The sequence below is a fragment of the Carcharhinus amblyrhynchos genome, chromosome 23 (genome assembly GCF_965287045.1).
Source record: "Carcharhinus amblyrhynchos chromosome 23, sCarAmb.v2.hapA, whole genome shotgun sequence".
NCBI classification, from domain to species: domain Eukaryota; kingdom Metazoa; phylum Chordata; class Chondrichthyes; order Carcharhiniformes; family Carcharhinidae; genus Carcharhinus; species Carcharhinus amblyrhynchos.
Window position 1 is genome coordinate 35,207,257 of NC_137346.1, and position 16,164 is coordinate 35,223,420.

A 16,164-nucleotide genomic window follows, 5' to 3' on the forward strand; every position below is an offset into this window, starting at 1 on the left:
TACTTCACAAGGGAGAAAAGGAGTAAAGTTTTTTCATTAGTGTCGCAAGTAGGCTTACATTAACACTGCAATTAAGTTACTGTGAAAATCTCCTAGTCACCAGACTCCGGTGCCTGTTTGGGTACATTGAGAGAGAATTTAGCATGGCCAATGCACCTAACCAGCACGTCTTTCAGACTATGGGAGGAAGCTGGAGCACCTGGAGGAAATCCATGCAGACATGGGGAGAACGTGCAGACTGCAGAGACAGTGACCCAAGCTGAGAATTGAATCCGGGTGGCTGGGTTAAGTGCTAGTCATTGTGCCACCTACAGGGGTTTTTCTGGGAGACTTGCAGGGAGGTGTCTGAACATTTGTCAGAGAAATGTGAGAAGTTTTTGAAAATTGTTTAAGAAAGTCAAAACCAGACAGGCTTTGGGGTGAGAATGCAGGAAGTCTAGCCTGGGTGGCTGAGGTTGAAACAGAGGGGGAATGTGAGGAATCCCAGGAGCCATGTTAAATTGCCTCTTTGTGTCCAAAGATGTGAAGGTTAGGTGGGTTTGGGGGTGGGGTATGGGGGGAGATGCTCAAATGTCCGACCTGATTCTTCATTTCCTGAAGAGCATAATGCAGAATTGAGACGTTACTATCACCATCTTCTTAACCTTTGATAACACTGGGTTGCTCTCGGTTCAAGCATAGATTCTGTTTCTTTGCCTGAATATTTCCACGCCCAACTGATAAGATTGAGAATCAGATTATTCAAAATAAAAATGTAGTTTTCTTTTATTAATATTCATTATTTGTAATTCAGACATTTAAAATTATTCACTCTACCGAATAAGAGACCATTTCCAAAATGATCAGCATTGTACAAATAGACAAGGAAAGCTGGTCATATCAGATAATGGTAAACTTTCAGTTGTTCTTTATCAGGGGGCCCTTCCTTCTCCAGGTACAGAGTATTGTTGGGATACTGTTTAGGAGCCACAGGCTGGTATGATGGAAATACCTCCCCAGTGTAGAATATGAACAGCATCAAACCTACAAAGCCATCCAAGGTTTGTCCATTCTATTCCAGTCCACAAGACTTAGGGAGATGTCCACATGATTCCTAATGAATATGTCAAAATCCCAATGCAAGGGTCCACCCTAGTTTCACCGCAGGTCAAGCACATCCCAGATGTACCATGGATCTCTCTCGCTGCGACACGTTTGGTAGTTTTGGACAGTCACCAAATCCCATTCCATCTTCAGGATATGGTTTGTAATCTTCCAGCCTCATTTTCTCTTTCCTCTGGCATTCTGGGATATGAGCTTGGCAGCTAATCTTGAGGAATACCAGAGGTAGCCCTGACACAGGTGGCGATCCGCTCCCTCTATAGGCTTTTCCCTAAACCCCTGCTCAGACAGAGAAGCCAGCAGCTTCTCAGTGATGTACCTTTTTTAAATGAGTAGGAATGTGTCATGCTGGTCTGGGAATTGGAGCAGTTTGATTAAATTTGTAGAGTAAATTCCGAAAGAGATATCCCTCATCTATGGCGGATTTTCCATTTGAAGACGGGGCTTAAAGGCAGTGTAATGAAATGTTCTCCCAGCGTTTGGCCCATGGGACTAGATATGTAACCATTGAGTTCATTCTTGTCATTCCATTCAACTGACCAATCACAGAAAGGATCCTTTTTCCAAGGCTTTTTCTCATTGGTACATTTTAAATTTCAAAGTGCGATGTAAAAGTTGATTGGATAAGAGCGATGGCACTATGAGGACAAATTCTCGGAGAGTTCTCACGCCACAGCACACCAGTTGAAAATAACTGGTGAAAACAGCCATCTGAAGCAATAAGGACATAAGAACATAAGAAATAGGAGCAGGAGTAGGCCATCTAGCCCTTCGAGCCCACCCCGCCATTCAATAAGATCATGGCTGATCTGAAGTGGATCAGTTCCACTTTCCCGCTCTCTCCCCATAACCCTTAATTCCGTTGCCTATCAGAAACCTATCTACCCGTGACTTAAATATATTCAGCGAGGTAGTCTCCACCACTTCAACGGGCAGAGAATTCCAGAGATTCACCACCCTTTGAGTGAAGAAGTTCCTCCTCAACTCCGATCTAAACTGCCCCCCCTTATCTTGAGGCTGTGCCCTCTAGTCCTGCTATCCTTTCTAAGCAGGAAGAATCTCTCTACCTCTACCCTATCCATCCTGTTCATTATCTTATACGTCTCTATAAGATTCCCCCTCATCCTTCTAAACTCCAACGAGTACAGACCCAGTCTATTTGGTCTCTCTTCATAGTCCAACCCCCTCATCTCCGGTATCAGCCTAGTGAACCTTCTCTGCACTCCCTCCAAGGCCAATATATCCTTTCGCAAGTGCGGCGACCAAAAGTGCACACAGTACTCCAGCTGCGGCCTCACCAGTATCCTGTACAGTTGCAGCAAGACCTCCCTGCTTTTATATGGCTTCTAACTTCAAATCCTTTGTGTAGATGATAGACGTACTGATCATGTGGTCACATGATCAAAACTGCCTTCAAATAACAAATCTTTTTATTCTAAGATACAGCCAGGGATGGGGTCATTCTGCAGAACAACAGGGCAAGAGGAACCCTTCCTGCAGTAAGAGTGAAATCTTGCATTAATGACCAGTCAACCCAGATAGCGAGAGAAAGTGCGGGGATGGGGGGAAGTGGGTGATTTGTCTTCACTTGCAAAGATTCACCTTTATAGAACTGGAGGTTGGCACAGTGACACAGTGGTTAGCACTGCTGCCTCACAACACCAGGGACCCGGGTTCAATTCTGACTTCGGGTCACTGTCTGTGTGGAGTTTGCACATTCTCCCTATATCTGCATGGATTTCCTCCGGGTGCTCCAATTTCGTCCCATTGTTCAAAGATGTGCAGGTTAGGTTGATTGGCCATGCTAAATTACCCCTTAATACCCAAAGATATGCAGGCTAGGTGGATTAGCCATGGTAAATGAATGCATGTGTTTCGGGGATAGGGCAGAAGGGAGGCCCTGTGTGGGATGCTCTTTCAGTGAGTCAGAGGGGATTTAATGGGTTGAATGGCCTCCTTTTGCACTCCTAGGGATTCTGTGGTTCTAAACTTATGTGTGTGTGTGTGTGTGTGTGTGTGTGTGTGTGTGTGTGTGTGTGTGTGTGTGTGTGTCAGAGTTTTCATTATGTTTACATTTTGGGGTGTTGCAAAAATAACCTTTAACTTTCCCTCTGATTTAAGCTGACCCAAAAGCCTTGTTTTGTGTTTATTACTGAAAATTATAACACTCAGAAGATTTGAAATGCTCTATCCAAACACACTCCTGCTGTGGAAAAGTGAGAGGTGAATGGAAAGTGGCAAGTGTTCTGACCATCTCTTCCCCCTCTATAGGCGAGATGTGTCTTTGCTGTGCTAACAGCTACAGTCAGATACCGAAGATCACACATACACAGAAAAGTTACTTGGGGCAATGCTCCAGGGGGCAATTGATACCCATAAAACCATATGGCAGCATGTTTAGGAGAGGAAGTGAGAAAATTGGGTGAGCAGGGGGAAGCTGATAAACAGTTATAAATCCAACAGTCTCCGAACAAAAGCCTGATCATTGAATGTGAAAAGCATTTAACATTACACAGATAATCACACTGTGGGAAGGAGACTTCCTCAGAGCATTAATGTCTGCAGCTGACCCCAGGGATTAGGAAATGATTTATAATCATTATTGTGAACATCTGGCCAGCTATGCTCCATTAATTATCAAATACTCCAAAGCCGTGTCTGACACAGTTCATTCTGTGGAGTTCTTTTAGGAAAGCTGAATTCAGTGAGCTCACAATCAACTACCTGAGCCGTAAGCACTCAAGCTGACGTATCCAGCTCACTGTAACCCCAACATCTTTCTGTGTGTGCGTGTGTGTGTACGTGTATGTGTCTGTGTGTGAGTATGTATTTGTCTGTGTGTGTGTATTTGTGTGCCTGTGTGTATGTGTGTGCGTGTTATGTGTGTGTGTGTATGTGTGTATTTGCGTGAGTGTGTATAATTGTGTGCGTTTGTGTATTTGTGTTTGTGTGTATGTGTGTGTGTATTTGTGTGCGTGTGTGTGTTTTTGTGCATGGTATATGTGTACGTGTGTGTGTGTGTGTGTGTGTGTATGTGTGTACTTGTGTGTGTCTGTGTGCATGTATGTGTGTGCGCGTGCATGTGTGTGTGTATACTTGTGTGTGTGTCTGTGTGTGTGTCTGTGTGTGTGTGTGTTCTGGCTGGTAAAGGCACAGCCTAGAAAGCTGTATAGAAATGCTAAATCCTAGCTTTCGCCATGCCCTGTTGCCCCGCGTGTGTTAGTTGCTCTACCCAAGAAGAATTTTGAACGTGACTTAAGCTCACTGTCCCAGGGATAGTGAGAGATAAAGAAACTGCCAGGTTCCCATTTTCGATTCTTACATCAGTGCTGGCAAATGGAAGCACTTTGACACAGAGAAACTGATATTAACATTTTGTGCTAAACAAGAGGTTGGCAAAAAGACTAGGCCATGTGGATTAAGCCATTCTGAGACCTGGGTCTGATAGGATCTGATGAATTGCCTGCACCAAATTGAGTTTGTCTGTTAGTGAGGGTGTGAGATTGGCTAGTCCTCTATGGAGCTGGCTGACAGTCAGAAAGCTTTTGATAAAGTCCCACGTAAGAAGTCAGTGTGCAAAATGAAAGCACTTAGGATTGGGGGTAATATTTGGACATGGATTGAGGATTGGTTAGCAGACAGGGATAAATGGGTCATTTTCGAAGTGGCAGGCAGTGACTAATGGAGCCCACAGGGAGCAGTGCTTGAGCCCGAGCTGTTCACAACTTACATCAATGATTTGGATGAGGGAACCAAAAATATCATTTTCAAGTTTGCTAATGACAACACAAAGCGTGGCGAGGGAGGTGGGTGGTGAGGAGGATGTAAGGAGGCTTCAAGGTGATTTAGACAAGTTGAGCGAAGTAGATAAATATGTGGATAAATGTGAAATTATTCACCTTGGACAGAGAAACAGAATGACAGAGTTTTATTTAAATGGTGATAGATTGGGAAATGCTGATACACAAAGAGATCTGGGTGTCTTTGTTCACTTGTCACTTGCTAGAAAGCAAGCACGTGGGTTCAGCCAGCAGTTAGAAAGGCAAATGGTATGTCAGCCTTCATTGCAAGAGGATTTGAGTAAGTGCTAAACATGCCTGACTACAGCTGTATGGGACCTTAGTGGCCCAGTGGTTAGCACCGTTGCCTCACAGTGCCAGTGATCTGGGTTCAATTCCAGTCTTGGGTCACTGTCTGTATGGAGTTTGCATGTTCTTCCCGTATCTGCATGGGTTTCCTCTGGGTCCTCCGGTTTCTTCCCAGAGTCCAATGATGTGCAGGTCAGGTGGATTGGTCATGCTAAATTGCCCCTTATTGTCCCAAGATGTGTATGTTAGGGGGACTAGTGGGGATAGAGTGTGGGGTGGGATGCTCTGTTAGAGATTCAATGCAGGCCCAATGGACTGAATGGCCTCCTTCTGCACTGTAGGGATTCTATGATAACCAGAAGTATCAGTACAGTTTTATTCTTCTAAGAAGGGGTATACTTACCATTGATAGAGTGTAGCAAAGTTTCACCAGAATGATTCCTTAGATGACAGAATGTCCTTATGATGGATATTGGGCCTGTATTCACTATTATTTAGAAGAATGAGACAGGATCTCATTGAACTGTATATAATTCTGACAGACTTTGACAGCCTTGATGCAGGAATGTTGTTTCACCTGGCTGGGGAGTGTCGAACAATGAGTCACAGTCTCAGGATACTAGGTAGACCATTTCAGACTGAAATAAGAAATGGTCATAGTACAAAGGTTTAGAGGGTGGCATTTTCTGAAATGTATTTGGGGAGTTTTTTGTATCAATATATAGAAGGTCAACAAGTGATGGGGCAGTGCTGGATCTGGTTTTGTGGAGCGAAGCTGGACGAGTGTTCAATGTGGCAGTGGGGGAGCACTGTAATGATAGTGATCACAACACGGTACAGTTCCAGTTTGTTATAGATGTGGAGAAAGATGGCCTGCAATAGGTGCCATTGGATTGGGGGAAGGCAGATTTTATTAAAATGAGGCAGAGTCTGGCCAAAGCTGCCTGGGAGCAGCTCCTTGTGGGAAAATCTACAGTGGAGTAGTGGGGGGGCTTTCAAAAAGGATGTTGGGGAGAATACAGGTCCAACATGCCCCCTATAGGGGGAAATGTAGGAGCAATAAGTTCAGCGAACCCTCAATTTATCAGGACTGGATAAAGAAGAAGAGAAAGGCTTTGAGCAAGTCCAAAGGGAGCAATTCAACTGCAGCTCTAAAGGAATATAGGAAATGCAAGAGGGAACTTAAGAAACAATTAAAAGAACAAAAAGGGGGCATGAAAAAGGACTTGTGAACAAGACAATGTGGGGTTTGGACAGGGTGAGTAGGAAGCAGTTATTCCCCTTGATGGAGGGGTCAATTATGAGAGTCACAGTTATAGGGTGAGAGGCAGGAGATTCAGAGGGGATTTGAGAAAAGAAATTCACTCCGAGGGTCGTAGGGATCTGGAATGCACTGCCTGGGAAGCGAGTGGAAGCTGGAAACCTTACAACCTTTAAAAAGTATTTGGATGAGCACTTGAAATATCGTAACATTTAAAGATATCAGACAAGTGCTGGAAAGTGGGATTAACGCAACTTTAGCAGTAGTTATTGTTGGTGCAGCCTCGATGGGCTGAAGGGCCTTCTCTGCACTGTGCGATTCTCTTTGACTCTATGAGGAGAAATTTCTTCGATCAGAGGTTATTGAAGCTGTGGAATTCTCTACCACAGAAGGCTGTTGAGGCAAAATCACTGAATATATTTACGAAGAAAATAGACTCCCAGACTGTAAAGGTCTAGAGGTATTGGGAGAGGAGGTATATGGCTTTGACATAGAGTGTCAACCATGATGATGTCGAATGGTGGAGCAGGTCAAAGGGCTGACTGGCCTACTCCTGTTCCTTTTTCTATGTTTCTATGTTTTTATGGAGGTGGGAAAGTGGTCCTGGGGGAACCAGGGAGAATGGATTATGCTCAGATTATTTTCATCATGTCAAGATGGGAAGGTTATGAATAGTGGGCTTTTGTTCTGAATGACATCCAATGCTCCTTTTAAGGGTTTTAAAAATGGCTTCTTGTGATATAAGCGTCATGGGCAAGGCACTCATGTTGCCCAGCTCTGCCTGTGCTGAGGGTACTGAGATGGCCATGTAGTGTGAATGTTGAGTCATGTATAAGGCAAACCAGCAGAGCCAGTAGGCTTCCTTTCTTCTACAAACAGGGGTAGAAAGACAAAGTGACATTGATAGAGGAAGTGAGTGGGCAAAACTGTGGCAGATAGTGTGGGAGGTGTGAGGTCACCTACATTGGACTTCAGGCAAATAGATCAGTGTAATGGCAGAAAGTTAGCAATTGTGGATGAATGGAAAGATTGCGGGGTCCAAATATTATCTGATAATTTGATAAGACAATTTGATAAGGATAAACTATTTCTTCTTGTGTAGGAATCCAGAACAATGGGGAATATCTCTTACAGTTAGAATTAGGTCATTCAAGAGTGATGTCAGAAATAGTAGAAATGTGGAACTCTGATCAGGTCAATTGAAAATTGCTCAGTTTTTATGAGGTTAGGCAGGGTATTGAGGGATACAGCCCCAAGGTGGGTAGATGGAGTTAAAATACTGATTGGTCATTATCTACTTGAATGGTAGCAGAATAGGTTCTAGAATTGAAAGGTTTACTCTTGTTCCTAATGAGTCCGGTGGCTTTTTACAACAATCAGGCAGCTGATCTGATAATTTTATTTGGATAGCCCATCTCATTACCAGATTTACTGAATCCAATTTCCTACATAGCTGTTGTGGGATTTGAACTCAAAACTCTGAGGATTGCTCGCACAATATTGCAACCACTGAGCTATCTTATGCTACAATTCGTTCAATGTTGACATGCACAATTTCCACGTTAGACATGAACCCTCTCTCTATCCTCTCATTGTCTTCTGTTTCCTTTCCTCACCACCACCGACTTTCCTTTCCCCACTTCCCCCATCCCTGTCCCACTTTCTCCTTCTCTCTCTCCCTCTTCCTCCCTATCTCTCTGCACCAACTCCTCTCCCTTTCTTTCCTCTCCCCGTCTCCCCCCACCGACTCCTCTCCCTCCCTCTCCTCTCCCCACTGACTCCTCTCCCTCCCTCTCCTCTCCCCACTGACTCCTCTCCCTCCCTCTCCTCTCCCCACTGACTCCTCTCCCTCCCTCTCCTCTCCCCACTGACTCCTCTCCCTCCCTCTCCTCTCCCCACTGACTCCTCTCCCTCCCTCTCCTCTCCCCACTGACTCCTCTCCCTCCCTCTCCTCTCCCCACTGACTCCTCTCCCTCCCTCTCCTCTCCCCACTGACTCCTCTCCCTCCCTCTCCTCTCCCCACTGACTCCTCTCCCTCCCTCCCCTCTCTCTGTCTCTTCCCACTGACTCCTCTCCCTCCCTCTCCTCTCCCCACTGACTCCTCTCCCTCCCTCTCCTCTCTCTGTCTCTCCCCACTGACTCCTCTCCCTCCCTCTCCTCTCCCCACTGACTCCTCTCCCTCCCTCTCCTCTCCCCACTGTCTCCTCTCCCTCCCTCTCCTCTCTCTGTCTCTTCCCACTGACTCCTCTCCCTCCCTCTCCCTCCCTCCCTCTCCCTCCCTCTTCTTTCCCCACTGACTCCTCTCCCCCCCCTCTCCTCTCCCCACTGACTCCTCTCCCTCCCTCTCCTCTCCCCACTGACTCCTCTCCCTCCCTCTCCTCTCCCCACTGACTCCTCTCCCCCCCCTCTCCTCTCCCCACTGACTCCTCTCCCTCCCTCTCCTCTCCCCACTGACTCCTCTCCCTCCCTCTCCTCTCCCCACTGACTCCTCTCCCCCCCCTCTCCTCTCCCCACTGACTCCTCTCCCCCCCTCTCCTCTCCCCACTGACTCCTCTCCCTCCTCTCCTTTCCCCATCGCTCCCCACCGACTCCTCTCGTTCTCATCCTGCCCCCTCTCCCTTGTCCCCAGTAACCCAGTGCCTGAGTTTGATAAGTGATCAGTGTAACCAGATGTTCCCGAACTGCAGACCAGATGGTGATAAGGAGAGAAGCACAGCATGGGCAGTGGAATGTGTTTGTGTTAACACATTCTGTCACTCTGCCCTTTGATCTTTCCTCAGTAGGCAGCAGGGCCTGGGGCTGGCAATGAAAACTGTATAATGGGGTAAGCTGCCCTAACTGAAAAGGTTCTGCAGCATTATTGTGGTGCCTATGACTCCCGCCAAGCACATCCCTGGAGCTGAGGACAGCTAACGGCAGTGAGATTTCCTGCCAATGTTACTGCCTCCCATGCTGTCTCGGTAAACACACTGAGCCCCAGTGGTGCACTCATATTAAATGACCCCAGGATGTCGCCACACTCAGGGTGGGATTTTACAGCTACACTCGCCCCGAAACCGGAAAATCCCATCCGAGGCCGACCGACCTTTCCATGCTCCACCCCTCACCCACTCCACTTCCCGTGGTGGGGGGGTGCGGTGAAATCCTGGCCTGCTCGTGTCTTATGTCACTAGGTCCACTTCTCCATTTCTAATGAAATATTTCTCTCTGAAATGGAAAACAGCTTTGCTGATTTGTGACTGTTCTTCTGTTTGGCCTGGAGGGGAGACCACTTTGGAAAGTGGAAACCCAATCTTTTATACTGACGGAAACACAAGTTCCCATCGGATAGTGCTGTCCTGCATGTCAACGCAAGAATAAAGATACAAACAGCAAATCTAAGTATCGATTGTACACACATTCCCAGAAGAAATCTGCTGCCTGAGGTTCCACTGGGAGTCTGCGGGACTGTTCCAATTTTCTGTTTTCTGTCTGGGAACCTTTTAAACAGTGGTGCAAATTTAAGGATGTGTGTCCCTAGTTGTGGAGCTTTTCCAGCCAGGAAGATGCGTTGGGAAATCACAGAGGATGTGATATTGTGAGGATGCAGCTGCTATGATGAGAGGGATTGGCTTGAATTCTTTCACCTGGTGTCAATGAGACAGTAACAGCCGCAGTCTTGGTAGCTTTTTTCAGGTAACAGGCCCCTTTTCCATATGAAAACCAAGGTTGTTTGATGTAAACAGGATACCGAACTTCATTTTAGGTCAGAATTATTAGAGCTTGCACCGTGCTAGCGGGCGATTGAAGCTATAAGGCCTGCCAAAGCCAGTGTTGAATTTTTTTTGGGGGAACGGGGGGGTGTGGGTGGGGGAGTGCCATAGAAAGAGGAATGGGCTTCCTCGACCCACAGAAACATCAAGCCCTGGGCCACCACGATTCTGACCACCCCCACTCCCGCACCACAACTTACCTGGGTGATGGCTGCCCCCACCCTGACCGTGAGGCCTCAATCTGGCAAACGGCACCAGCAAGTTTATCTGGCACCTCGCCTGCCATGTTTAACTGTGGCCAGGGATCTAAAATGGCAGTGGCTGTCTTACCAAAGGCCAAAATGTACCTCAGGATGTATTCCAGGCAGGAGAAGTATCTGCCTCAGGAGGGCGGGAGTGTGGGGTGGGTGCTTGACATGTGCAGTCGGTCAGAGGTCATGAACCTTGAAGCGGCTGTTTATGTGCCACCCGTCCCATCCTTCTTGAGTCCAAAGCCACTGAGAGGGCAATGGTAAAAAGGCCTGTAAGTAAGTGTGTGTCAGCTGGTTAGAAATGGCTGATACGACACCCATTTCGTTGGCCTGGCCTGTTAACTCCACTGGTTTCTTCCATTAAAATGTGGGTTGCTTCATCAGCCTCTGTGGTGAGAGAGTTTTTACAGAATATCAATGATTGTGTACCACGCTGCAAAGCGGGCCAGCCGGTGGCGAAGGGAATGATTGAAACAGGATCAAATGATTTCCTGCTTTTTTCCTTTGTTTTTGCATCTTGGCTATCAGGATGTGATTTACAAAAAAAAACAAATGGGGAAAAAAGTTAGATCAAAGGACAGCACAAAGCATGCTAATAGAATTGAAAGACCTTTGAAGTTTAATTCCTATTGAAGTGGTGGAAAACAGCTTGTTAAAAAAGAATCTCACCCAGAAAACAAAGGTCCCCAGTGAATTCAAGGATCACGTACAATGTTACATAGAGTTTACAACACAGCAAGAGGCCATTCGGCCCAAAAGATCTATACTGGTGTTAATGTTCTACATGAGCTTCCTCCATCTCTACTTCATCTCACCCAGATCAATATATCCTCATAATCTTAACCCCATTCCTCTTAAATGTATTTGTGCTATTCGACACAACTGCACAATGTCATATTGAGTTTCATATCCTCACATGCTCTGAGCAAACAAGTTTCTTTAAATTCCTTAATGGATTTATTAATGACCATCATACATTTACGGCCCCTTCTAGTTTAAACAGCTCCTCAAGTGGGAATATTTCTTTGCCAACTCTGTCGATCCCCTTCACATTTGCAATGGCCTCTATCAACCTTCAAAACCTGTAACTCTATAACTCTCAACCTTCTTTTTACTGGGGAAAGAATCAATTTAGCAGTGTGCTCCTCCCATTCCCTCATTTTCTGATGCCTTTTCCTACTTCATCATTGTTTTCTAATTTTCCACATACTCTCCCAATATAAATATTCATCGAATGTGTAAAAATACCCATACATAGAACATAGAAATGTAGAAACTAGTAGCAGGTGTAGGCCATTCAGCCCTTCAAGCCTGCTCCACCATTTGTTTTGATCATGGCTGATCATTGAATTCAATACCCTGATCTTTCCTTCCCCCCATATCCCTTGATCTCTTTAGCCCCAAGAGCTGTATCTAATAATGAAATTACACAACGCTTTGGCCTCAGTGAATTCCACACATACACTACCCACTGGGTGAAGAAATTCCTCCTCACTTCAATTCTAAAAAGGTTACCCCTTATCCTCAAGCTATGACCCCTAATTCTGGACTCCCCGACCACTGGGAACATTCTTTCTGAACCTACCCTGTCTAACCCTGTTAGAATTATATAACTTTCTATGAGATCCTCTTTCACTCTTCTAAACGCCAGTGAATATAATTCTAACCAACTTAGTCTGTCCTCATATGACAGACCTGCCATCGCAGGAATCAGCCTTCGCTGCACTCGCTCTATAGCAAGGACATACATGATCACTTTGTCTGTAAAATATAAATATAAGCATGAAATATGGCTGCCAGATTTAGTGGTCTAGTATTTTCAGTAACATACCTGTTATTGCGGGTCCAAGGCGCAGTTCTGATGTTGGTTGTATCAAATGTTGTTTTTGGTATGTTGTTAGCATGGGTGTAGGCAGGTCATGATATCAGCTTGCAATCTCATGCCATTTTCGACCTGAATTCTCCAGTGAAATCGTTCTCTTAACCTCGCACAGCTGAACAGTTCAACAACATCACAGACCTCTCACCAGCACTATTTCAACGAGCGATCACTGATTTCAGATCGGTTGCTGAATTAGTAGAATATAGTTTAAAATGTTAGTTAAAGTTGTGGAAGTCTCCTGGCAATGATTGGCTCTGACTCATGGTTTTACTCAGGCACCATGTGTTTATGGGTACAGAATGACAGCAAGAAGGAACAGAGGTGACAAGGAGGAGGGCAAGCTTCTGGAAGAGGGAGGAGGAATAAAGAACTGTTCTCGGCAAGAAACTATATCCATCAGGGTCTTCAGGAAGCAATTCTGCTATCTCAAGCTCTGCAAGGAGCAGTGTGTAAAACATTTCCATTTTATAAAGCAAGTGTTTATTGAAATCTGCCACCTGTTGCTGCAGCCTCTGAATGGTTGAGGATGGCATTGCTCGTGCCAAGAAGGTAACCATGGCCTTGAACTTCTGAACTTTGGGCTCTTTCAACATTGCAATCTCTGGCAGTTTGCTGTATCCTGTTGTGCAAGCGAGGTCACTGATGCTTTGCATGTAAACAGAGTGGAATAGCTTCCATTCTTGCTTACCAGGGAGAAACAACTGGGGGCAGCATGTGGCTCCACCAGGATAGCTGGTGAGCCCATGGTGCTGGGTACCACTGACTGGACACATAGTAAATCCACAGAAGGATTGCAACCAGAAAGGATTTTGCTCCCTCAATGTCCGTCTAGTGTGTAACCATTCACAGCACATCGTGCTTGTCCATGCTTGGGTCCTGGCACACTAGAGCACATTGAGTGACCAGAGGTTACTGGGCAACAAGGGTTTCCCATTGAACACCGGGCTCACGATCGACCTATAGCTCAATCACACATGGGTGGCACGTGTATAACAAAAGCCGAACTGGCATACGGCATATCATTCATCAAATCAGTGGGGCTATTAAGCAATGATTCAGCTCCTGGACCGTAGAATCATAAAATCCCTACAGTGCAGATGAAGGCCATTTGGCCCATCTGCACTGACTCTCTGACAGAGCATCTTATCGAAGCCCAACCCCCGCTCTATCCCCCCCAATCTGCACATCCTGGAACATAAAGGGGCAATTTCGCCTGGTCAATTCACCCAACCTGCACATCTTTGGATCAGTCTCAGTAGTCTCGAGAGCATGTCATAATTTATCATCATGTTTTATATCCTGCTCCACCTCACTATCATGTTATTGAGTGTGCAGAGAGGAAAAAGGAGGAAGGCTGGAGGCTAATGCTCTGGAATGCCCGTGGTTGACTAATCCAACTGTGGTACCAGCAATCCAAAAACACCATTTTACAACAACCCCTCTGCCCTGTACTATCCCTCTGTACTGTACCATCCCTCTATACTGTACCATCCCTCTATACTGTATCATCCCTCTGTACTGTACTATCCCTCTATACTGTATCATCCCTCTGTACTGTACTATCCCTCTGTACTGTACCATCCCTCTATACTGTATCATCCCCTGTACTGTACTATCCCTCTGTACTGTACCATCCCTCTGTACTGTACCATCCCTCTGTACTGTACCATCCCTCTGTACTGTACTATCCCTCTGTACTGTACCATCCCTCCGTACTGTATCATCCCTCTGTATTGTACTATCCCTCTGTACTGTACCATCCCTCTATATTGTACCATCCCTCTGTACTGTACCATCCCTCTATACTGTATCATCCCCTGTACTGTACTATCCCTCTGTACTGTACCATCCCTCTGTACTGTACCATCCCTCTGTACTGTACTATCCCTCTGTACTGTACCATCCCTCCGTACTGTATCATCCCTCTGTATTGTACTATCCCTCTGTACTGTACCATCCCTCTATACTGTACTATCCCTCTGTACTGTACCATCCCTCTATACTGTATCATCCCTCTGTACTGTACTATCCCTCTGTACTGTATTATCCCTCTGTATTGTACTATCCCTCTATACTGTATCATCCCTCTATACTGTACCATCCCTCTGTACTGTACCATCCCTCTATACTGTATTATCCCTCTGTACTGTACTATCCCTCTGTACTGTACCATCCCTCTGTATTGTATCATCCCTCTATACTGTACCATCCCTCTATACTGTACCATCCCTCTGTATTGTATCATCCCTCTATACTGTATTATCCCTCTGTACTGTACTATCCCTCTGTACTGTACCATCCCTCTATACTGTATCATCCCTCTGTACTGTACCATCCCTCTGTATTGTATCATCCCTCTGTACTGTACTATCCCTCTGTACTGTACCATCCCTCTGTACTGTATCATCCCTCTGTACTGTACCATCCCTCTGTACTGTACTATCCCTCTGTACTGTATCACCCCTCTGTACTGTACCATCCCTCTATACTGTACCATCCCTCTGTACTGTTCCCTCCCTCTGTACTGTATCACCCCTCTGTACTGTACTATCCCTCTGTACTGTACCATCCCTCTGTACTGTTCCCTCCCTCTGTACTGTATCACCCCTCTGTACTGTACTATCCCTCTGTACTGTACCATCCCTCTATACTGTACCATCCCTCTATACTGTACCATCCCTCTGTACTGTACCATCCCTCTGTACTGTATTATCCCTCTGTACTGTACCATCCCTCTGTACTGTACCGTCCCTCTGTACTGTATCATTCCTCCGTTCTGTATTATCCCTCTATACTGTACCATCCCTCTGTACTGTACTATCCCTCTGTACTGTACCATCCCTCTGTACTGTATCATCCCTCTGTACTGTATCATCCCTCTGTACTGTACCATCCCTCTGTACTGTACTATCCCTCTGTACTGTACCATCCCTCTGTACTGTACTATCCCTCTGTACTGTATCATCCCTCTGTACTGTACCATCCCTCCATACTGTACCATCCCTCTGTACTGTACCATCCCTCTGTACTGTATCATCCCTCTGTACTGTACCATCCCTCTGTACTGTATCATCTCTCTGTACTGTATTATCCCTCTGTACTGTATTATCCCTCTGTACTGTACCATTCCTCTGCCCTGTACTATCCCTCTGTACTGTACCATCCCTCTGTACTGTATTATCCCTCTGTACTGTACCATCCCTCTGCCCTGTACTATCCCTCTGTGCTGTATTATCCCCTGCACTGTATCGTCTCTCTGTACTGTATTATCCCTCTCTCCTGTACTATCCCTCTGTATTGTACTATCCCTCTGTATTGTACTATCCCTCTGTACTATACTATCCCTCTGTACTGTACCATATCCCTGTACTGTACCATTCCTCTGTACTGTATTACCCCTCTGTACTGTACCATCCCTCTGTACTGTATTATCCCTCTGTACTGTACCATCCCTCTGTACTGTACCATCCCTCTGTACTGTATTATCCCTCTCTCCTGTACTATCCCTCTGTATTGTACTATCCCTCTGTACTGTACTATATCCCTGTACTGTACCATCCCTCTGTACTGTATTACCCCTCTATACTGTACCATCCCTCTGTACTGTACCATCCCTCTGTACTGTATTATCCCTCTCTCCTGTACTATCCCTCTGTATTGTACTATCCCTCTGTATTGTACTAGCCCTCTGTACCATACTATCCCTCTGTACTGTACTATATCCCTGTACTGTACCATCCCTCTGTACTGTATTATCCCTCTGTACTGTATTAGCCCTCTGTCCACTTTTTTCAGGCAAAACAATGTTTGTGACAGAATAGGGGTTGGT

The 16,164-nt window shown here is 45.8% G+C and overlaps 1 pseudogene; it reads right to left on the reverse strand.

Annotated features, from left to right (window-relative positions):
* Positions 1-874: 874 nt before the first annotated feature.
* The window catches only part of LOC145357598 (NADH dehydrogenase [ubiquinone] 1 beta subcomplex subunit 8, mitochondrial-like), a 30,386-nt pseudogene continuing 15,096 nt past the window's right edge, over positions 875-16,164 (reverse strand).